At 43.3% G+C, this 24913-nt stretch overlaps 1 protein-coding gene across 1 annotated transcript in view; it reads left to right on the top strand.

Annotated features, from left to right (window-relative positions):
* Nucleotides 1-24913, top strand: part of si:ch73-383l1.1 (receptor tyrosine-protein kinase erbB-4) — a 213149-nt gene that overhangs the window by 1120 nt on the left and 187116 nt on the right. The window lies entirely within an intron of this gene.

Raw genomic sequence — 24913 nt, 5'->3', positions numbered from 1 at the left:
TTTTCCAGCATCAATAAGGGCTCTAATGTGCTCCAGTATTCTGTTTGAATTCGCAGAATCATGTCAGGCTGAGTTATATGTGGTGTTTGGTTTTTTTTGGGGGCAAGAATCTGCTTATTAAACTGATGAAAACAACTTTTGGAAAGGGGGGAAAAACACCCCAAGCAAACAGGAAGTGGAAACATAAGAGTGTTTTGATTTTAAAAGAGTGAATTTGGCTTTACTCCAACATCTCAAATGGGATGCTTTTCTTCCCCGTCCTCCAAGGACAGGTCGAGTTTTGGCTTGTGGTTCTCAACAAACACACACTCTGCTGTGGTGTGTGGGTGTGTGTGTGTGTGTGTGTGTGTGTGTGTGTGTGCTGTTTATTATTAACAACAGTGGATGGATGGGTGTCAGGCAAGGAAGAGAAGTGGCACCCTTTGCCTGGATTATTTATTCACTACGCATACACTCCCATCCCAGATATTTGTGATGCAAATTCAGCCTCGAGAATCTCAGCTATGCCTCTTGGGAAGTTCATTGTGTGTGTGTGGGTGTTTACTGAGCAGATATGTGTGTGCTATCTGTCCACTCTTTCACTTAATCTCCAGCTCCTTATTGTGGCTTTTAAAAATGCGTCCCCGGCTCCATACGTCAAGTCATATCAGGTTGTAGTAAGTCAAGGCTGGAGATGTTCACTTCAGCGGTGTTTAACATGGTGATTGAATCTGTCTGCTGCGAGACAAATGTCTGCAGCATTCCTGCCAGTCAGCCGGTCCGTGGAGCAGTAGAACCGTGCCTGTGTGCGTGTGTGTGTTTGCATGATGTACAGTGTGCGTGGAGGTGTTCACACCACAAGGAACTTGATTGATGTCTTGTCTGTTGCAGTGTGAGAGAATGGCCCTCTGTAAACTCACGGTTCAGCTTTTGTCACAAGTATGCCTCAATTCTTGAATGGGATTTTTTTTTTTCAAGGCAATTTGTTGAAGCCTCGGAACAATTGGCTTGTTGTTCACAACAGATTTGATTCTCATTTATCCAAGGAAGGGGTTTTGGCATGTGCGTGCAAATGAGTCATTGTCTACGGTTTGCACAAACAACTTCTGAAACGCTTCAGCAATCACATGGTACATCTGTCAGAGATGCATCTGACTATATCTCATACATTTCTGGGACGTAGAATAGTTTTGATGTGTGTTATCACAAGATGGAAAACATCGGATGTAATGTTGAACGAAAAATTGTGGCAGGAAGACAAACAAGAGGATGCAAATGTGTAGTTTTACCTAAACATTTTCTTGTTTAGTTTAGTTGTTGATTATTTGCGTAGCCGTCATATTGTGGCACGGATGTTGTGAACACTGCCCTTCTCCTAGTGACCTCTGACCTAGTGTTGAAAAGGGAATTTAAAAAGCTCAGTGTTATACTCAATAGCATTTAGTGTTGACATAAGAGTCGAACAAAACAAGGATTTATGGAACACTTCCAGGGTTAAGTGCTATGATGAAACTGACAAAATAAGCATGATAGATTTAGGATGTCCCCCGAAAGACTTCCTGTTTAAAATGAGCCAAAGCAATTGAGAAAAAAGCTTGTGTTTTATTCAGAATAAACACTGATCCAGAGTTCAGGATTGACCCAGCGATGCGTTCAAGGGTTCGATAATAGTTTCTCTGGAAGACTGATCAACTTTCTTCTCAATTTCGAGCTGGCTGTGCCGGTTTTGTTCAGCAAAATCTCATTAAAACTCTTAACAATGAAGCCAAATTGCTAATCATGACTTATTTGTTGTAATGACTTCTGTAGGACAGTGGATGTAGGGTTGCAACTAACTGATGTCCTCTCTTTTTCATCCAAATATTGTGGGTAAATGGTGAAACATGCTTTTCAAGGGAGAATGGGTCTAGTGAATGTTTGTCTTGAAGAAAATATCTATTTAATATCTGTTCACGGACAAATTGAGCAATAAACTCCTCTTTGAAGTGGTATTGGTTACAACTGTACATCCAATATTTGAGTTATCTATCGACTGCAAATGGCAGTTTTCAAAGGGCCCATTCCTCAGTCTTACATTCTTCAATTCTATGCTGTGAGATTCGTTTTGAAAGCTCTGAAACATTTCTCTGTCAAATTACTGCTGCCGAGGTCAAGAATACACTTTCTAGTCATTTCCCCTTCTTTGTGCTAGTGAAGGACTTTATCCATGTTTGATTAAATTCCAGCTTTTTCTTTGTGCAGCGTGTTTGGGAGTCCGCTGATATTGCTCCTGGGTCAAGGTGTGGAAGAACTCGGCAAAATGCCACGTCTAAACTGATTTCTTTGCCCAGCTTATACGGAGAGTCTTTAAATTGACCGGAGTTTTGAGTGGTGCTTTTCTGAAATACCAGACACCAGTTTTCACGCTGTCTTCTCCCTCAAACAAATGGCTGAAACATTTTAATCGCCCTGGCTCTCGCGTGTGTGTGTGACAAATGCTGCATTCACACGTGTGCCGTGTGTGTGTTTGGGTGACATTTAAAGACGTGCTCTCCTGCGAAATGGCTGGGGGGAGAAATGAGGGAAGGGGGGAATCTCGTGGAAGGGATCCCGCTGAATGCCAGTATCAAATTACCGGGCGTCCGTCAGCTGGCACGAGGAGCTGGCCGGTGCTTTGTAGAAGACTGGGACGGAAATGGGAATTTATTACAAGCTAATTAAGCTTTTTTTTTGATAGCATCAGTCTAGACCACAAGGCCTTTATTTGACAGCATGAGAGATGAGGGAGGTGAAGGAATTCAATCTAGCTGTAAATTAGTCAACAGTGCTATCATAACTCGATATCTGCCAGGCTTAACCCGTGCCAAGCTTTAGCTGTTAGTTAAACTCGCTGTCATTACGACGAGCGGAGACATGGATGCTTTGGTGTCTCCCATGAAACAGGGGGAATAGAATAGGCCTTTTGCACCAAAGTGTAATTTGTGCAAGGGAAGCCTTTCAAATGGGGGGGGCCTGAGACAGCAACCTCTCGTGGTAGCCTACTGAAGCAGCGTTCCGATTATGATCAGCCAGACAAAGATGATGCTGTTCCCTCGCGGATAAAAAAAGTCGTTCTCTTCCCAGGCATTCCGAAGCGTGTTTGCTGACATTTTGTTTCCCCGCCCGGCTGCACAGAGGGGCTTCTGTTCCTCCCGTTTGTGAACCACCCAAATATTGACATGCGGCATCACAACTGCACAGCATGGGAAGGAAAACATCCAAGGCGCGGGTGCAACATAGGCGGCTTTATTGGCCTCTGTAATCATCCCTTCGAAGTCGGTCTCTGTGTGTTTGGCAGGGAGGACTTTTTGAACCGCCCGTGCCTTTGCTTTCTAATGATGAGCAGGGTTGGCTTTGGTTGCATTCAGGCCGGTGCCAACTCCTGGTGCGAGTTAGATTGGCTCGTCGGACGCTGGAAGCCTGGCACGGATGCCCCCTTTTCAGGAGGTCTCACTCCCACGCAGAAAACTCCACCGCGCACAGGGGCGTACTGTAAACACCAAATCTACATGCTAGCTTCTTTTCTTTATTTCTTTCACACACTGGTGCAAGTTCAGGGTTGAAAAGCAGCGGAAGCTTTGAAGTGTGAGGCAGCTTCCTTATTGTTAGCTTAAAAGACTACTTTTAGTGGTTTCTCACACACAAAGGACAGGAAAGACAGAGGATTTCTTTCTCCTTCCTCCCTCTTCTGTTTCTTCTAGACCACTGGAGGGTTTGTTTGGCCCGCCACTTGTAATTCCACTCAGAGACAAATGCCTCCATCCTGCGTCTGAGGGGGCTTCCTTCACACACACACACACACACACACACACACACACACACACACACACACACACACACACACACACACACACACACACACACACACACACACACACACACACACACACACACACACACGGATCTGGCTGGTCAGCTCACACCACTTCAGAGTTTCTCTTTTGTTTAACTTGTGTTTCATTGCCTCCCTCATCACACATTCATCAAATCTCCTTCTCGCCACACCTTCTCCCTCCGGTTCTCCAACATTAACATCTCCATCATGTTTTCCCCCCCTCTTTTACCAGCTTTTTATTTCCTCCTCCTCTTTCCCTCACACACACTTTCCCCTCTGTCTTTCATTAGCCCTGTGTGCGCGGCTGTCACTGAGCACACAGGGACAATGGAAAACAGCTCATTTCCCCCCTTTTTAATCACGACACCCAATTTGTTTCATGGACAGAATGCTTTCTGCAGCTCCTTCGTAACCCAACTGTCATTTACATGCATACCCATACGTATATGTTTCCACGTGTGTGTGTGTGTGTGTTGCTGAGCTTTAAACCCTTTGGAAGGAGGTTTAGATGCTGAAGGTGTTTCAAGACTTTAGTTGTTTTTGCATTTTAGAGTAAGTGTTAAACTACATATATCTATATGGTCAATTTACAGACATATTTCAGTGATAACTCGATTGACTCGGCCTAATTGGGTAGTTTTATATCAACTAAAAGTTCAAATTTGTTGCACATCTGATGCAAAAATACTTAGATTAAATTACAAGATCTGGCAGTTTCAAGTCATAGATATTTCCAGCTGCACCTAAATACACCTGAAGTAAATTCAAGTTTAAATAATTAGCCAAAAAATGATGAAACAATCCATTATTTAGATTATGTAAATGAAAGGGACATTTGTAAAGGTGTATCTTTTTCTTATAAGTCAGATTCTTCATAAATCCCAGAAAAATGTTTGGTGGAAAACAGATACTATTTTGTTAGCGTTAGCTTATTTATGCACTAGTTGAAGCTTCACTCTAACTGTCATCACCTAAAGTGAATTGAATACCCCTAAATATAAATCATGGCTATTTCATTTTGGTTTTTATCGTCCAGAACGCTAGATCTAATGTTATTTGAATAAAACATATTACATTTTTGTGGTGTCATACTGGACAACGTGCTAGCGCTTACAGTAAGGAGCATGCTCGTTCTAGACATTTTGAATATCATACAACTTGAACCATTGAAATCCGCTCTTGTGACATGTAGCCATGCCAATGCTCCCAGCCACCTGAAACAGCATGATCCAACCATGGAATACATCACATAGGAAGTGGTTCTCCATGTGAGCTGATTCCAATCCCCAGTGATGTTGGACCATCCTGTCTTCTGTGGAGTCCTTGCATTGCACATGGTTATTTGATCCATTTTTAATAAGGGCTATGGTTTTGAGTCCAGCCTTGATCTGCCTTGTAAGACACAACTGCATGTGTGCACATTCCTCCATTTGTGTGTCTCTTCTCGTGTACACAAGGCTTTGAATTCACATTTGCAGTGCTGTGCTCGGGCACCAGGCCAACACAGGAAGTGGGACAGTGTTCAGCTTCCTTTGATTGGCAGCACTTCCTTGGCGAAGCAGGATCAAGTGCCATCGACTCCCGTCTTGCACAACCTTTTTTCTTCTTTAGTTCCTTTGCCTTCTTTCACTCGCTTCCCTTTGCTTTCTGTTCTGGCTCTCAGCGCAGCACTATGGAGGGAATTAGAATAACAATAGAATTTATTCCCCCCCCCTGTAACCTTGACAAAGTCTTAATGAAAGGAGAAATGATCACTGGTCTGTAATCCCTCATATGTGCGCGTTTTGATGCTGCACGTCACCCCCGACCTGTAGTCAACCTGCATACAGACACACACGTCTTCTCATTTTTGCACTTTAGCGTGGATAAAAACCTATTTTGGATCTTCATTAGTTTTCCCCTATGTGTGTGTGTGTGTGCCAATGTGTGTGTTTGTGTGTGCAGTCAAGCCCGCCCGGTGTATTGTGTGTCAGCTAATCCCTGTTAAGATATTCACGGCAGCTAATCTGTTTAATTACACTACAAATTAAGGATATTTACTGTTCCAAGACTTTTATGCGACACCCGCCTTAATCAGGGCCTTAATCTGTCTGGCACTGTGCGAGTGTGTGTTTCTCCCTGTGTGTGCATGACTGCGTGTGTGATTGATACTCTGTATGCTTAGGCATGTGCGCCTTTTGTGTATATCAGGCTATTTCTGCCAGTCTGTCGGTATTTCTTTGCTTTGATCCTCTTCTGAATATTTGCCCACGATAAAAAAAATAGGACATAATTGTATTTTTTCGGTTGTCAGAGATCGCTCTCAAGGATTTAATATCAGTGAGACGTTGCTACAGTATTTAAAGGAGGCAAACCCAGAGCATCACTCTGCCCGACTCAGACTCATGTTCGACTAATTCTACAAGATTAAAGCTGTGTTCCGACGCTGTGTTCTCCGCCAAGGCCAAAATAATGAGAGCAGACTGCAGCCAAGTGTGAAAGTTAAACATACAGTACAGCATGTATGTGGATCTAAATGAAATGCCAAACCTTGTAGAGGGAATCTTAAAACCAACAAAATAATAATTGTCTGTCTTTTTGCTAGCAGTGGTTTTCCTGCTGAATAATCTTAAAGATGACTCCTGATTATTCATAGTGCAAATGTGCAGTTTCACATAGTCTGAAAAGCTTTTAGATGGAATCGGAGGATGAAACCCTCTATTAGTCACATACATGCACACAGCAGAGCACACACAGTGAAATTAGTCCTCTGCATTTAACCCATCCTAGCACTAGGAGCAGTGGGCAGCTACCGTGCAGCGCCCGGGGAGCAATGGGGAGGGGGGATTGGAGGTGTCCGGTGCCTTGCTCAAGGACACCACAGCAGGGCCTAGGAGCTGAACTGGGACCTCTCCAAGTAGCAGTCGCTGCACTACTGGTTGTAGTGCTGGTTGTAGTGCAGCGACTGCTCCATATTTCAAGTCTGTTCGGGGACTTGAACCGGCGACCCTACGGTTCCCAGTCCAAGCCCCTACTGACTGAGCCACTTTTCAGAAGCATATTATTGGTTGACTTGGAGCAAGTTTTTTATACTGTTGTCCAACAAAAACATCAGGTTTTATTTAGTTAAATTCACACTTCCTGATTGTTTAAACTGGCCCTTTGTATGCTTTTTGGGGGTTTCCCTTTCCTGTAGTGTGTTTATATAGGTTTGTGTGCATGTAAATGGTCTGCAAAGGCTAAACATGTCACAGTAAAGGCACAAAATACAAAATCTGAACCTGAAAATGAGAACATGTCCTCTTTAAGTACATCCTGGAGTTTTACGTGTTTGTTCTGGCCCAAGATGACCAAACTTAAAATGCAAAGGCCAACTTTTTTGTTACTTTTTGATAAAACGTAAGTACGATTTAGGGTCAGAATGAGTTCAGGTCATGATTGGTGTTTTTTTATTTAGGTTGTCTTTTATTCTGACAGTTTTTGCCTCCCTATCTCCCATTCTCCTGTTTGCATTATCTTAGGAGAATGAATTTCTCAAAATTTGGCACAAACATCCACTTAGTGAACCTATAAGCAGTCAGTGGTAAAAGATCACTTTACAAATTACAAAAATGTTAAAGTAGTTCCCTTAGCCTGAAGCGCTTGTTTAGCACCATATCCTGGGGCAAACATAGCCTTAGAAGACAAGTCCTGGGGCGCTAATTCCTGTCACATGTTTGCATCCCTTTATATAAAGTATTTGCACATCCATGTATACTGTATGAGTTGTGTGTGTGTGTGTGTGTGTGTGTGTGTGTGTGTCCAGGGGGCACGTTGTCCTTTTTAAACGGCCCCTCCTGCGGCGGTGACCTGTAATAAATGAGTGGGCGAGAGAAAGTGGCAGCCGTGACAGCTGACTGGGGAGGGAGGGAATAGCGAGAGAGAGGAGGAGGAGGTAAAGGTGGAGGTGTGTGTATGTGTCGGGGAGACTGTGTGAGACAAAGCGGAGGTAAAAGAGATGGAAAGTCTCTAAGGGGAGATAAGGAGGGAGCATGAGAGGATGAGGGGAAGACAATGGAAATGGAGAGAAGGGCGATAGTAAAGGATTGTGGGTCAAACAATACCCCGACCAAAGGTGGAGACATCTCCCTTTCTCCACTTATTCTCCTTATCCTAATTACTCCCCCTTTTTTTCTGAAGTCACCTTGCAGCCCTGCAGAAATATGGCCGCTCCTTCGGCGGGTTTTAAAGGTACATAAAACTCAGGGAGGACAAAACCTTGGCAAGGCTTTGCAATAATTGTGTGAGAGTGTGAAGGTGAGTCACCTTCAGCGCCAAGAAAGATGAGAGAGCGCTGCAAAGAGTGCACTTATAGGGAATCTGTTTGTGCATTTCTGAGGGTTCCTGAGCCGGTTCATTAATTTGTCTGCAGCTGAGAGGCAAGAACACACACTCTGGGGCTCACACACACCTGAGTGTTCCCCCTGCGTCGTACCCTTTTTTTACCGGTTGCTCGCCGGCAAAATGGCTTTTGGCAAGGTGAGAGCGGGCTGATGGCGGGTCATTTGCAAGATGGGAGACAGTGTGACAGAGATGGAGAGAGAAAGCAAGAGAGGTGGTCTAATTTCAGAGGTGTGTGTGTGTGTGTGTGTGTGTGTGTGTGTGTGTGTGTGTGTGTGTGTGTGTGTGTGTGTGTGTGTGTGTGTGTGTGTGTGTGTGTGTGTGTGTGTGTGTGTGTGTGTGTGTGTGTGTGTGTGTGTGTGTGTGTGTGTGTGTGTGTGTGTGTGTGTGTGTGTGTGTGTGTGTGTGTGTGTGTGTGTGTGTGTGTGTGTGTCCAGCAGAGGTTAAGGTGGAGTGAAAAAGACAGCGTGTTGTCTCGGAGGAGCACAGCTATCACAGCCACTGAACGCTCCAATTAATCAGCCCGGGCCACACAGGCACTCACTGACTGTGTGTGTGTGTGTGTGTGTGTGTTTCAAGTATCTATTGTGTGATAGTGAAGTGTGGCAAAATCTATATTTGCATCAGTGGGACGCATCATCATCATCACACACAAACACACAGCCTTGTTTTGTGTTGTCTCCATGGATAATGCTAATGGAAAAACCTGAAGACAAGGTGGAGAACCAATACTGTATGTGGGTTTGTTTATTCTCAGCCATCATATATGACTCATTTGCATTGGCATTGCTATTTTGGCTTGCATCGCCAACTACATTATGCACATATCTATCTATTCACTGCCAAAACAAAACGTCCATTCATCAACATAATTCATTCATGTTCCTTAACTGAATGAATAACTTTCCATTATAGTTGATGATAGGGAGTTCAAAGGTCTTCAATTAATCAAGGGCTATGGTTAAGTTAGTACAACACCATCTGATTTAACATAATGGAATAATGTGATGCATGTTAACATCACAATGACCATCATGGTTACTGTGATTACCCATTGGTTAGCTAACATCAACGGAAAGTAGGAAAAAAAACGGTTTCATTGCAAAGAGGCCATGCATGTATTTGAAAATACTTTTCAGAGGTAAAAGATCAAGTAAGAGGGCATGTCATTTTCTCATAGACTTCTATACAAACTGAATTCTTTTACATATGACTTGTATAAATGGAGACCTTGCATGTGATAGACACAATTTGGTATCGGCACCAGGGCAAGAGGGAAATAATGATATCAAATTGTTTTAAAGGCAACACGTATCTCATAGACTTCTATACAATCAGAATTATTTGTACTGATTAAGATGGAAAAGGCAAGACTGTGATGGACAAGGCAACTTCCATTCAAATAAAACCAAATTGATACTTGAAATGTCTCAATGTTCCTCCCAGGTTCATTCCAAGTCCATTAAATTCCAGAGCGGCTGCATGCATTCACGTGTTTTCCTGCAGATAAGAGCTGTGAGAAAATCCTGAGCGGAGGCAGAGTATGAAAGGCGGACAGAGAGACATCTAGAAAGCCCGAGATAAATACAGAGACAGATAGAGTCGAAACACACCGTGTTCCAGGCGGCGCTTCACACGGTCACGCCGCTGCCCTCTGCGAGCCTGCGTGTTCCCTTTCAAAATGGAATTCTCAAAAGGCTTTCGCTCCCTTGAAATCATGTTTCAACCACGGGGCAGCGGGGCATACACACAGGTTCCCTCACAAAACTCATTGTTGTGGTCTATCATAGCTTTCTATGCCGGATTATAAACTGCTTTTAGAGGTTTTCCAGTCCAGGAAGCACCAAAAATCCAATTAAGTCAAACGTATCAGTCGATGATTGTGAAGCAGAGAGGTGTGTGTTTGTTTTTGAACATTTTGATCATTCCTACTTTAACTTAATATCATTTCCCTCTCTTTAGATGATGAGCGGCAGCAGTGTATATCAAAGCCAGTTCACTCATATTAAATGTCATGGTTTGACCGAGCTAGCGAGGAAGAGGAGGTGCAGAAACATTTCTTTTCAAGTGAAGATGAGAGTGAGGGAGAGTTGTTATGGTCCCTGACAGAGGATATGCAACATCGGGTTAAGCATCAGAGAAACTACACTGACATAGAACAGGGGAAGCGGACAGATATGGAGTTTGTCGTACATGGGAACATATTAGATTCACAGTCATATTTCATTTCCCTGCATAGAGCGAGGTTTCATTTCCTTCCCGGGACGCAGGTATATAGCTCCAGGGCATGTGACACGGAGGTACAGTAAGCGTGCGCACACACAAAGTGGGTGTCAAGATAACAAAAGAGGAGATCTCTACAACAAGAGAGCAAGCAATGCGTCTCCAGAGTGAATTACAAGAGAAAGGCAAGCAAACAAATGTAGAGAAAAGAAAGTCAGAGGTGAGATGAAGGGAAACAGTTGCAGCCCCGTGGGCTTCCCATATAGAAAAGAGGAGGAAGTGTGGCTATTTGCCTTTTCTTTTTCTCCTCTCACCATCTGCCCATCCAATTCTCTCATTTACTTAATTAGATCACCGCGTCTCAAGGCCGATGCTCCCAAATGGCATCAGCTGCTTATTAGCATGTGTGCAAATACCTCAGGCATTGGTGAATGCATCTGCAGGTGTGTACGTGCCCTAGAAAGGCTTCTGTTTGTTTTTGTGTGTGTGTGTGTGTGTGTGTGTGTGTGTGTGTGTGTGTGTTTGGAGGGCTCACCTAAGGCACGGCTGGTTCAGAGCACATGGAGCAGGTGATTGTAGCACCCTCTTCCATAAACAAAATCTGGCGTTGTAGTGAATGAAAATGAGCGGTGACCTGTGTTTTGCCTCAAAAGCACGCGATTAAAGCTTTTCCCTAAGTCTCCTCTTACAATTGACTGCTGTAATAGACTTTAAGCTCCCCTAATCTTTTGTTATTAATTAGCCAGAGCTACTCTAATCTCCACTGATTTAAAGTAAGAGTTGACTTTATGAACATGGAAATGCTTATGTTGACTTTTAATCCTCTTAGGGGACCAAAGGCTGCTGACAAAAGGGTACGTTTTGGTAGAGAAGTGCAGAAGTAAGGAAAATCATGTATGCCTCATATAGTAGAAGTCTCTAAAATATTCAGTCTTAGTTGAGCTCGTAACAGCCAATAGAAACACAACAAAAGTTACAGTCCACCAACTATTGTTTCATCACTTTTGCATAGTTGTTTACCGTCTATGAGTCTTGCTTTTATCAAAGGGAACTTCAGTAGTGTTGATGGAGTTAACTTTTAAAATGAGTTTCTTTCTCGTACTCGGAACCAGAAATCTCTACTTAACTTTAAGTTTATTTCCTCTCTAAATCCTGAAGGTTTTTACCAAGGGGGTTGCTTCATATATCATTCATAGCCTGATTTTTTTTATGACTTTGTATTTCAAAATAACATTCCTGTCTACAATATTTTGCGGTTTACTTCAGGATGGTAAAAAAAAAAGCTGTCCTAAATTCCGTCAGTAAAAACCTTTGACTGTAATACGTCTCAGCTTGATCCAGTGTTTGTTCTGGAAAAGTATGCAAATTGGCCTTCATTTAAAAGGATAATGCCTTGTTTGCATATTTAAACACATATTTTTAGAAAACATTGAATATGAAAAGGAATGACCTTAATGTAAGCTATCAACTGGGGGAGTTTCGTGTTGATATCCATTAGTCAAAGAGTTTAACCTATTGACCTCGGTGTCGCCCCCATTAGCTTTTTAAGTCTAAATTCCCATAATCACACATATTTAGCCTTTTATCGTCCCAAACTGTGTACAAGCGGTATCTTTAGACAGTACCACAGATGCTGATGTTGTACAATGACAGCGGGTGCAGAAGCCTTTACCGCTCGTTCTTTATTTCAGTCTGCTCTAATGCATTGAAGCTGTGCACTCAAGGTGACCCCCAATACCTACCTTTCAACCACAATGAACAAAAGCTACGACAGTTAAACTGAAATAGAATGGCAATGAAAATAAACCCGCATTGCAGGTTTTACAGACGTCTTTTTAATGCCGCTGTGGTTATGGAAGACCATCCATCATATCTGAGGCAGAGGACACGGACGGGCTGATATATGGTATTTATTAAAAGGCCAAATGCTGGCCAGATAAAATGCTCAACCCGACTGTTTGGGCTTTTATAGAAATGTGTTAGTGGGAGGAAAAAGGTAACGTTCTCATTACATTCGATGTAGTGATCAGTAATAAATGCTTCCAAGCCTAATTATTTAAATAATAAGGCCATGATTATTCGCATTGTGTGGCTCAAATAGCTTATTGTGCGCTGATTGCTGGTCACAGTTGGGATATTGTTCAATCAAAAATGAGGTTTAGATTGGGTTACATTCTACAGTTTCTCTAGTGCTGGGGCGGAAATCGCACAAATGGGCATCCACCAATCAAAGGGTTAGTGGTTCGATTCCCAATATCGATTGTTCATCAGCATCAGCTAAATGACGTGTAATGAATAATCAATTGTCGTTTTTTTGGGTGCATCTTTTGGTGTTTTATTGTCATGCTTTGGCACTTGAGGATGGACATACTGTGAGCTGTCACTCACTCTTCCTCTCCTTCCACCTGAATCCCGTTTCCTGACGGATTTTTATCTCCCGCATCCCGCCGTCTCATTTTCTCTCCCTGGGAGTTTTGACTGGCACGAGAGCGAGAGGAGAGGCGGAGGGAAAGTCAGCGATGCCGAAAGCTGACACGGCATTCTAAGTTTGTAACTGTGCTGTGTTGCTGTTTCGCACCCGGGCGCTTCCAGGCTGAACGCTCTTTGTTGTGTGACATCAAACATAAAAGAAACCACATTCACGCTCCTTCTTTCCCCCTCGTGAACAAGTTCAGCAGCTCCTTTAACCGTACTCGTGCCACAGGAGACCACGTACACACAAATGATAAAAAGGGATATAAAGTTTTCTGGGAAACCATTATGAGGGTGTTAAATTTGTCACCTAGGTCCGTTGTGACCTAACATTTGAACTTAATGAAGTTCTTTTATCCCCCGAGAGTTGCCAATGCTTAGTTTTCGACCTGCTGATTTAAATCCTTTAAAACAAAGGAGTTTTTCATCTGGAACAATGCGCTATCACCGTCCCGAAAGTAGATCTATAGAACTAAAGGAGGAGAGGAAGCGCTAACCAAGCTAGAAGGAGAGGGTGATGCAACGACCCGGTTTGATCAGTGGGAGGGCTGCGGTAATCGGCTATCTAGGGGCGGGGGGGGGCGGCGGGGGGTCCCTAGTTATCAAGACAGCTTTGGAGCCTCGCTGAGAATCTGGAGAATAAAGCGGGAGGATTGCACATGTGTGAGCGTGGAAACACACAGACACAGCGAAACTTTTCTTTCTTGTTCAAAAAGTAATAAATAATTTGACATGCTCACAGTTTTTTAACAATGGAAGCAAAGTACGTTTTTCATTGCTAAGATATAGTCTTCTGCTTCAACACTCACTGGAGTGTAAGCATGAGAGCAAACTTTATTAGTTTCCTTTAGAGCATCTGGCGACATAGAAGTGTTGAAGCATAAGGGCTCTTGTTCACTTTGTGTCGTATAAAGAGTGTTATTTATTAGGTGGATTAAACAATGTGAAAGGAGCAGAACACAACACTGTTGAGAGGATACTCTTGCAAATTCAGAGCAGTTCTATTGGATTGCTATGGTGACTGATAGTAGGAGCAAAACAACAACTTATATAAACAAAATATTCAATTTATTTCTGTAAAACTGGAAAGAAATGCAACAAACTAACTTTGCATTTTTACTCGAGAGATGTTTGCAGCCGGCTCGCCTTCCATCGATCAATTCAATCAACTTATTAACTTTAAATCAATACGATTTATTTTCTTTTGAGTCCATTCTCAACGGCCGTACATTAGCAGGCTTCAAGCTTTTCAGAGCTATCTTTGAAGAACTTTAGGAAGACTTTGAAAAGCGAAGACATTATATTGGATTAACTTTTCTTTAAATAATTAGCTTCTGATTATACGTTAGGCATGTGTGGGTGCATGTATCACAGAATGTCCGACATAGAGGAACAAATCAAAACTAATCATGGCATTAACTGTGTATAAACGCCATTGAGTGACGTGCCGCAGCTGAATTCATACCATCACAGAAAGTCCCGTTCAGTTGCTTCCGAGAGTACAACACCGATAAAAAGCTATACAGGCGCATAAAACACTTACTGCTCATTTGCCTGTGCTTGTATAATGAGCATCTGTGTTTTTATTTTAATCTGACGTTATTACCTTTAACAGCACACCTGTCTGTTCTGCGCCTCCGATGAAGTTTTTTTTTTTTTGGAAGCCCTTTTAAATACCAGCCGGCAACGGGCTCGGTGGGTAGTTAGCAAAGGGAGAGCCGACAAACACACACACACTAGAAAAGAAGCAAACATTCTGTTGGGAAAATAGTGCTGCTAATTAGTGGAATTAGCCACAGATCAAAAGGTTCAATTAAAAAGTGTTGTTGTAGCGTGGAGGCAGCGGGCCTCATTTGCATCACAGAACATGCTCAGTGAGGCCGATGCGGGCTGCTGGATGGATGGACAGACAGATGGGCTACACAATATGGCCTGCACCTCGAAGGAGTGCGATAAATACCTGAAATAGACATCAACATACAGCAACTTCCTGTTTACCACTGGGAAAATGGCAGTTTACCATAATTACTGAAGCAAACCATTGAAGTTTTTCTGAGAACTGCACCACCTTAGTAAGACTTCCTGCATGGTTGGATAACGCCAGGGTTAAGAGAAAGCTAAAGACTGTGTAGAAGAAATTTACATAGTAACTGTGATATAACCCATTGGATTCTGGACTACACATTTGAAGCTGAAACGGGTATACTGGTATAATTGCACTTGAAGAAGAAACTACAGAATCGTACAGCGCTGTGGTAGCAACATCTGTTAGGAACCATTTGTTTGAGGGCCAAGAGTTGGTCTTAAATAGACCAAGAAGCTTCTCTGTAAAGTATAACAATATTTATTTACATGACGTCACAGCAAGTCCACCAGGGAAACACAGCTGTGGTCCCGCCCCCCCCACGCCACTGATCCACAGACCACGATCAAGCAATTAGCTGTCTACCAGCAGCGTGGAGGAAAGGCCTCGATCTTCTGTTTACACCACGCATTTCTACTCTGGTGTTCCTTCCGGTCCCGTCTTCTCTCATTGGTTGGCAGCGGGGGCCGGATCCTGTTGGCCCCTTTTCGTCGCATGGGCATATCCCCGTCTCTTCTATTGGCTGACGTCGACGGAAGCGGGTCCATGGCACGTTCTGCTCGGCCCTGTTATGAAGTCACCGTCGCCATCTGTTGACGTAGTCATGACGCTTCCACCTATGATATTCTATTATACTATTCTTCTGAGGTTGATTGGTTATTAAACACGTAACAGTATTATGCAGCGTCAATGAATGAGAGGTAGAGGCGGAGTGTTTAGTATGTAACTCCACGCATCATTCTCCCTCTACTCTAATATTTCGTTGGACCGCCTTTAGCTTTGATTACGGCACGCATTCGCTGTGGCATCGTTCGCCAAGATCTTGTATTGTGGTCCTTTCGGGATCCCACCCCGGCTCTCTCTCCCACTTTCCTATCCGATTAAAGGCAAAAAGCCCCCAAAAAATATTTTAAAAAAGATCTCGTATTGATGACGGGAGATTCGGACCACTGCGCAAAGTCTTCTCCTGCACATCCCAAAGATTCTCAATCGGGTTCAGGTCTGGACTCCGTGGGGGCCAATCCATGTGTGAAAATGATGTCTCATGCTCCCTGAACCGCTACTTCAGAATTTGAGCCCGATGGATCCTGGCCTTGTCCTCTTGGAACATGCCCGCTCCATCATGGAAGAAGAAATCCATTGATGGAATAACTTGGTCTTTCAGTATATTCAGGGAGTCAGCTGACCTCATTCTTTGCTGAACCTAGACCAGACCAACTGCAGCAACCCCAGATCATAGCTCTGCCCCCACAGGCTGGGGACCTTTTTTTTTGCCGGGCAGTGTATATACAATATAATTTGCTACATGTTAATTGAGGCTAAAAACAATAACATCCGGTACTACCAGAAGTACAAATATCTGGTCCGTCGAGAAACAGTGAATTATATAATTTAATGTTCCATCACAATATATTGATTATTGTTAATCATAAGGGATCCTCAGCCCTAAGTATACCCAGATTGTTGTCTATTTTACTATAAATGCAACCATAAATAACAAAATGAACGAAGAAGACTTGAATCAAGCGATTGAGATCATAAAGTCCTCAGGAAAACGTTTATGGAAGCGATAAATGAAGTGATAAGTAGGCCCATTTTTTTCATAGACTTCTACAGAATTGGATTGGAAAAAAGAATTGTGTTGGAGTCGAGTTAAAGCCATTGCTGTTGTAATGTGGAAGACCTGGCGCTTTAAATTTACTCTGAACATACACGAGCATGCCAAGGATTCATGTGTGCACACACACGTCAGCTCACACACACACGTACCAGGAGATGAGAAATGACATTCATTTACCGGGCGTTGAGAAATTACATTAATTTGCACAAAGACTCCCAAATGGACACGCATACTCCCTTCCACAAATGGAACACGGGCATTTATTTGCTCTGATTCAGACACTCACACACACACACACCAGCTAATCAGAAGCATGTCATTCATTTGCACACAGACAGACTCTTTATTTGCCGTGCGGTTGTCCACAAAGTGCATGTCGCTGGCCTTTTGAGTTCTAGGCTTAATTAAGAGTATAATGAAGTGTGCGCCGTTATGGCTTTGCTCAGTGAGGTATGTCGTTGTGTGTGTGAATTTCTGTGTGTTTGCATGTGTGTACATCCCCGGAGCTGCTCTCTGCCACAGCTTGGACAAACACGGCCAATTCACAGCATTGCTAATTTACCATTTAAATACCACATGTTTGGCTCCTAATTAAATACAGCGCCGGCACAGGCAGCACCCACGCTTCCCCCCCCCTCTCTTTCTGCGTTTGTTCCAGGGAAAGGAATCGCATAGTCTAAATGTCATGCCATGTAAAATGAGATTTCCTGCTTTGTTTTTTATATTATTGTTTCCTTTTTTTTTAGCCTCTGGCTTAAAGTGGACTTTCTATTTCTGGTTCTCTTTCGGAAGTCACTTTCGTTGCTTTCTCTGACACCGTTTTATCAGTGAAGTGTGACTGTGTCTCTGACTAAGTCCCATATCTCCTCTATTTGTGTGAATATTATATGTTTGTTTTATAGTCTGTGCCTTGGAAACCCAGTCCTCCGTATAACCGTTTTTATGGTTCACTTAAATATTAGGGAAATAGTTAACTAAACCAAAATAAGCCATGTCGATGTCACAATTTATGTTGAATAAAAGTATCTTTATGTCTTCATGCATTAAGGGGCCCCACACTGCTCATTTTCAGGTTCATATTAATACGATTATCCCTACTGGGACATGTCTCCATGCTTTAATGTTCAAAAAGGTCTTTATGTTTCTCCTACTGCCTGTGCTGCAGCACCTCTTTTCACCCTCTGTCTGAAACCAGAGCCCAGTTTGCTCTGATTGGTTAGCTAAAAATGTGTGTAATTCTGGTGCCTGCACTCCTTTTCAAGCATTTACAGAATCAACCACTGCAGTAGTGTTTCTCTCCAGAGCTGTCTTCTTTTGTCAGTTTGAGGGTCCAGCCATGCTGTCCTCTGAGTGTGTGCAATTGAGTGTGTGTATTCCCATGCTGCCACTGTCTGCTACAGTGGCACTTTGCAGCTCCATGCTGTGTTAAATGGGAGTGTCCAGGCTGCTACCAGGCCTCATTCATCAGCCTCACACAGGAACAGACCTGGCTGCTGGGGAAACCACCTGGGACACACACTCGAGTACCTACAAACATTTAGCAAACAGTCACACCTTTTGACATAAAACACGTTGTCATTTTAGGATGTGCACTCATTGGGAGTTTAATAATGTCTTGACCTCCCATTGGCCGTTGTTGACCTGGACACCCTCCTCCTGAACCCTTCGCCCTCCTCTATGTCCCTATGGCCCTTTTTTCCGCCACTCCCAACCCCTCTTTGCTATTTTGCAATGAGTCTTTCACGCCTGACTCCATCTGCCGCTTGGCTGCCACTGTTGTACCCGTTCACACTGCGACTCCGGCTTGAGCCAAGCTCGCGTCGGGCCAACATTGGGCCGCGTCCAGCAGATTTCCTCCAGGAGTGACAGAAGACGGAAAAACGACTTTCTCTCTAAAGAAGTTCAGGGTTCCTAAGAGGCGAGTCAATGCCATCTGGGTGCTAAATGGTTTTAGCAGCACTCCTTTTGGTTCAGTTTTATTGTTTTAAGGCTAAGATCTTTGCTTTTGCATGTTCAAGGACCTGCCTTCAAAATGTTTCGTTGCCTTCTCGTAAAGCCACTTTTGCCATTTGGTGGAGCCTTTTATTCAAACCTTTCTAGTGCTGTGAGTGCATTCCTTGTTCCCTAAGTACCGCTGAATATCCTTTTTTTCTTCATTGCATTATTTAAATCAAGCACGTTGAGAGAACTGCGCATTTTGACAGGTTTTTTCATTCACAAGAAGTTCCTTTTAGAGTGTGATAATGTTTTTAGTTTCGACCTGCTTTGAAAGCACCAGTGGGAATACAGCATTTAACAATGTCATATTAAAACAACCTTAATTCTTTGGACTTTATTTCAAGTCATAAATTATAGGGAAAACAACAGCCTCAGAAACTGTGCCCAGTTTGTTCAGCTGTGGAAATGGGGTGCAGTTCTTGTTTGGTTAAGGTACGTTGATATGTCACTGTTCCCTTCAGTTTAACCACATCAGGTACTGTGGTCATTTCTTCCTGTTTGTTCATTACCTCCAGAGTTTGGTCTCCTTTTTTTTTTTACAAAATGGCTCCTTGACCCACACCAAGTCCTGGAAGGTCCTGAGAAAGAGTTTTATTTCCGCTCTCATCACTGCATCGAGTCTCTTCGCTCCCATGAACTGAGGGGAAGATTTACACAGCTCCTCTTGACCTTGAATTTCCTCTTTTATCCCAGTTTTATATTTCACACCGTGAGTGTTCTGTTCCTCTGAAGACCTACGCCTTTGTAGTCTGCAACTGCTTTTCCCTGAGAAGTAAAGGAAACACGGTTCAGAAGAGAAGTAGTCTTCCCAAATGAAATTCTACGGGACTTTTATCAAGGAGTTGAAAATGGCGGCGTGTGTCATCAATCCTGTGCGTTTTCACTGAGAGATAGGCAACGGATGAAGCAGTTCCACGGCAGCATGTTTTTCCCATCTCCCGGGTCTTTTCATGAAAGGAAGGGATCATGTCGGCGTGGTTAACTCGGTCACAGTTTGCTCTTTGTGTTAACCGCTGGATGCGCTGGTGTCATCCGTGTCATTTCTCTGTACAGAGCCCATACTGTTTTTCTAACGAGGTTAACCCCAATCTTGTGGGCTGCCGCGTCCGTATTGTACAGCAAATCAAAGCCTGCGTTGCCTTTGTAAAGCGTGTTTACTGTTACCATGTGACCTTTCACTCCTGCAAAGTAATACGTGCCGCCTGGCTCCCCTCGCTTCATTTTCACCCCGTGTGTACAGTGTGAATTAGTGAGAAAATACATGTTTGCTTCTTTTATGGTCAGGACAAAAAGACTTTGGATCTCTCTCCTGGGTTATCTTCTTTTCCTTTCGGCCCCTTCGCTAATCGGCCGACCATGCATCCCCCTTGAGGGGGCGGAGCAAGTGATTGACAGGGGTGATAATCAGTGTAATGGCAGCTTGTGTAGTCGTGGAGAGGTCAGCCGCCTGCCAAGGTGTTGAAAAGCCTGGAGGAAAAGGACGGAGATGGTGGGAGGCTATCAACACCGCCGCTGGTGTTTCTGTGTGTGTGCCGGATGGTTGAAAAGACACTGCTCAGCCTACTGTGTAACTGTGATCTTATTGTGTCCATTCAGCCTCCTCCGTAGTTGCGTCTGTCCCTCCTGTATTTCTCTCATTTCCGCTTCCCTCCCTCGTTTGTCTCACTTCTTATCCCCTGCTTTTCGCCCCTCGCATGCAGCCGTGGAGGTGTCATTAGCACCGTGTCCTAATTAGTCCAGTGCCAGCTAATTGTGCTACTGACGCCGTGTCTCTGGGGAGGCAGGCCTTGCTAATTTCAATAAGAGTAAACAAGCAAACAGCTCCCCACTGACGGCTATGGATTAATTAGAGACCATCCGCTGCATGTGCCCAACTGAAAGAAAAAGGAAGGAGTTCGGAAACGGCAGGATGAGCTGCAGACGTAGAACGTGAGGTGAAAGAAAGTTCGCTTTTCATTGTCGTCACTCCGAAGCTGGCGCTCATTTTGGGAAATTACCATCACTTTCATTTTGCACTGCCTTCTTTCCAAAGCGGGATCCTCTCAAGCGGCAGCTCCCCGTCGAGAAAAAACGCCCCGAATGTGTTGTTTTTCTCAAGTTTCATTTTAAAAGGTTGAAATGAAGCAAACAAGTCTGAATTTGTTTCCTTGAGAGAGACTTGATTTGTGTTTCCTCAGGGCCCAGATCACTTCTATGAAGGCAGTCGCTTCTGTACAGCCTATTTTTACGGCTTACAGAGCTGCCGTGTTTTGTGTTTTTGTATCATTTCGAGATGACTGAGCATGCTCACTTGTTCTCAGCATCAGTTTGCCTCATGTTCATGCAGTTACAGATTCACCTGGGAGCTCCTCCAGTACAAGTACAACTTTTTCTGCCTCTAGTCACTGAGCAGCTCTGCTCCAGTGGTTCTAGTACTGACAGTATCGGACAGTTTACTCCAGGACTTGGGTACAATACTGAAATACTTCTGCTACTTTTTCCTATTACCTCCAATACATTTCATAGGGAAATACTGCACTTTTCACCCAAAATATATTGGATAGTCACGAAGAACTATCTACTTTATTCATCCCTTGGTGAAATTCACAAGCTACAAAGCAGTACTTATGCCAATAAATACAAAATAAACCCTGTAATTCATGAGGTTGGCTTCAGATATGTGGACTCCAGTCACATGACAGGATTCATTTCACTGCATGGACTTTGAAACTTCTCACTTTCTCCTGCTTTTCGGACAGCCGATAAGCTAAAGCTAACGGCTAGCAGGTGCTGCGTTCACTTCCAGCCCCATGAGAAGCTCACGGCAGTCGTCGGTGAACAGATAAACTGTGATGTGTCGGCCTATCTGATTCTGGCTTCATTTTTGCTATCTGTGGAGCCTTCACATCACTGCTGCGGGCCGTATCGCACTCCTCCCTTCTCACCTAATTAATCACACTATTGAACTTAATGCCAGTCAACAAAAAACTGTCGGCAGAGAGAGTGAGGTGCCATCCTCTCTTTCTTCACCCTCTCCACTCCCCCCTTTCATTCCAGCTGGATTGTGACATGGAGACAGGTTAGTTTTTCATGCTCCAGATATTTCACCCAGTGTTTAATCGGGTTCACAGAGGGCCCCCTCTTTATCACCGCAAGCCTGTGTGTGTGCCATTAGGTCAGGCATTAACTATCGAGCACCACATCCGCTGGTGACGGAGCACGCTTGTAAATCTGGGGCTGCTGAAGGGTGTATCTCCTCCCTCAAGAGATGAATGGAGTAATGGGCCTTCATTACGGGCTTCATTGTCGACACTTAAGCGCACCCACTCGCACACGTACACTATTAAAATGTAAATATAGGCGCTCTTTTGGAAAAAAACAAATACAGATAAACTGTGAAAATGGCAAAAACACCATCCAACCCAGGTACAATCCCCCCCACACACACACATGGCACATATCATCTCACACTCTTTAATGACAGCACTTAGATATGCCTCACGGGAGTGGAGGAGTTTGCCGCTGACGTCGTGATAGATGGTTATTTTTCCGCAAAGACGTTAAATGTAACACTCTCACCTGGGCGTGTGTTTCAAGTTTTGTCATCTGAGCACGGGGATGGCAAGAGACAGAAAGAGAAAAGGGAGGGAGGGGGAGAGATGGGGATATGAGAAGGATTTATGGCTGTAATAATGGAATCTCAGTGGCTGGGGCCATTGACACTGAAGCATTTTCTCTCATCTTCTTCCCATTATTAGATAGAACAGGAGGGAGTAAGCACAGCGACATATGGGCGGGAAGGAATGGCAGGCTGTCGCGTTGGAGCGCATATCACATGGGGCGTTGATCGTTCTTCCTTTAAACCACAGGCATCCATGCACATCAGGCTTTATTAAGTGATATTGTGTCATACAATTTGATGGTTTGGCTTCAAAATCTTTTTATTTTGCTGTGTGTTCAGATGTCTAAGAGTCTACAGCCATGCTAGTACCTCAGTGAGCATGTAGTTAGTCGGTCAAGGTGCATACACATAACCCACAGTACCAGGCCATGGGACGTTTGCTTCATGTTCAAAAGCAGTATGAATCCAGTGTGGTCAAATTGTTTAGAAGTCTATGAAAAATGTCTAACTTTTGTTCATTATCTCAGTAAACATTTTCCTTATTGGATTATGTTCTTAATCCCTAGATTCACGACATCTTCAAAACCGTGTGGTGCCATTTATAGTCAGATTGTTGAGAAAGCAGAGACTTAATGCTAACCATAGCTCAAGTTATTTCTCCTACAACCTTGGTTCAGGTCGAGAACAGTCAGGTTTTGGAGGGCTGGTCAAGATGAACACATATCTTTATTTTTTACTAAAATAGATGCAGCCGCCATTGTGTGCTTGATATAAATGATCCCTTTCTCCACTCTTAGTGTCTGGATTTGACCCAATTAGTTAACCAGTTAGAGGCTTTTCTTTATCCCCTAAGGCCATTAAGTTACCCCATTTTGATTATCTGTGCTGTGGTAAACATTGGCAGAAACGTGCATCTTTTGAGTTCTTCTTATTATTCGTCCTTAAGGTCATCCATGCATTGAAGCTGCCTGCGAATGAATTCCAGCTTTAAATCCAGCGCGTCATGGTTCAGTCCTATACTATGAATGAAGTATGTCACGGTCTGCTCAATTAGGGGCAATATATTTGCTTTATTTAGAGGATGTCTTCTTTGACGCCAGAGCACTTGTGTAAAAAGTTAGCTTGTCCTTTATAAACCACTTTCAACTTGTTTATCTGAAACTTTCCTTGTGCTGTTTTATTGCTGCTTATCAGTTCCAAATAAGCTGGTTGAACAAAGGTTAATGTCTCCATTCATCCATCCATTCATCCATCCAATTCCAATAAACCCACATCTTCATTATGTCCCAGAAACCTCCTTCCAGCATGGCAGCGTGCCACCAACGCTGCTCATTGGCCGTCACCGGGAAAACAAACACCTGCCATTTTGTAATTAACACCTGCTGTGTGATAACAGACACCTGCTTTTGCCTGCATTGATTATTTCATGGTGACAGAATTGGATGTAATGAATGGCTAAACGCTTTCCTTCATTTTAATAATTTACATTGAAGCAGCGTCCTCCTCTTATTCGTGCTGCGGCTAAAGAAGAGCGCCATTAGCATACGCACAATTAGGTCTGTTATTGGAAAGGTAAAGGTCAGCTAACGAACTATCACTCACTTTGTGTTGTCTCGTTCAGCCAGAAATCCTGAATTATTAGTATTTTACTGAACTTCTACTATTATTCTTCCTTTTTTTCTTTCATATCACGCATTTTCTCATCATTTCCTCATTTCTAAAGTGCTTTGTATCACAGTGTAGTTGGAAGGCATGAACATATCAACAAAACGTTGACAAAGGGGGCACAAAAACCAATATCTGCCATTTAGGGTGCTTTTTCTTCCAATGTTGGCGAAATCCAATGACGTGTAGTTATAGGTTTTTGCCTCAGAACTATCAGCTGTTCTCAAGCTTTCAAATCATGTCTAACACCTAGTAATAGATGGTCAATTTCTTCTGAGCACTTTTAGGTCTTTTCCTTATTTTGGCGTTAAGTTGAGACGAGAGTTAGTTGATTTAAAGATGACATAAAGCTGAGGTTGACTGGGAAACCAGACATGTATATGGTCTGCCAAGCTTCAGTCTCATTTACATAAAATGTCAGCATTTATTATATCATTTTACAGCTTTTTTTAAGCTCCCTGCTGTGCTGTGATTCTTAGCTCCAAAACTGCAATGGTTTCCCCTGAATTGCCTTTGAAATGCTTTAGCGAGTTAACACCACACAGTGCATGAATAGAGTGTCACCATTTGCTACCACGCTATTCAACAAAGTGACAAAAAGGAGCAGGTTTTAGCTGAGTTACTCCAACTCAAAGGAGGCATTGAAAGTAAATGAATTCATCCACTCCTCGCCTGCTAATCTCTTCCCTCATTGGACTCTTATTTGCTTGAGAAGGACAGAATACAATTGAGAAAGACTTGGTGGAAATTTCTCAATGTGTAGTGATGCTAAAGGCCGCACAGCTCAGGGGAAATAACACGCATACCGTGGAGTGGAGGAGAAATGTAAGACTTTGGATTAAGTACGATTACATTTATGCTGTTGAAATTCAGGTCTACCAGTTATTGACCTCCACACTCAAGATCATAGCCGCGTTTCTCAAGCAAGGTTAAGCTGGAGTGATGCGGCGTTGACCTCATGTTCACCCGCGGTTGTTTTTCAAATAACAGACCAATTGAAATATATGCTAATCCTCGGCTGGTTTTTCGCTGCTATCCCAAAGCGCAGTGACACAATAT

The sequence above is a fragment of the Eleginops maclovinus genome, chromosome 24, assembly GCF_036324505.1.
Source record: "Eleginops maclovinus isolate JMC-PN-2008 ecotype Puerto Natales chromosome 24, JC_Emac_rtc_rv5, whole genome shotgun sequence".
Classification (NCBI taxonomy): domain Eukaryota; kingdom Metazoa; phylum Chordata; class Actinopteri; order Perciformes; family Eleginopidae; genus Eleginops; species Eleginops maclovinus.
The sequence above is the reverse complement of the archived record's forward strand: the minus strand, read 5'-3'. Positions and strand labels throughout refer to the sequence as shown.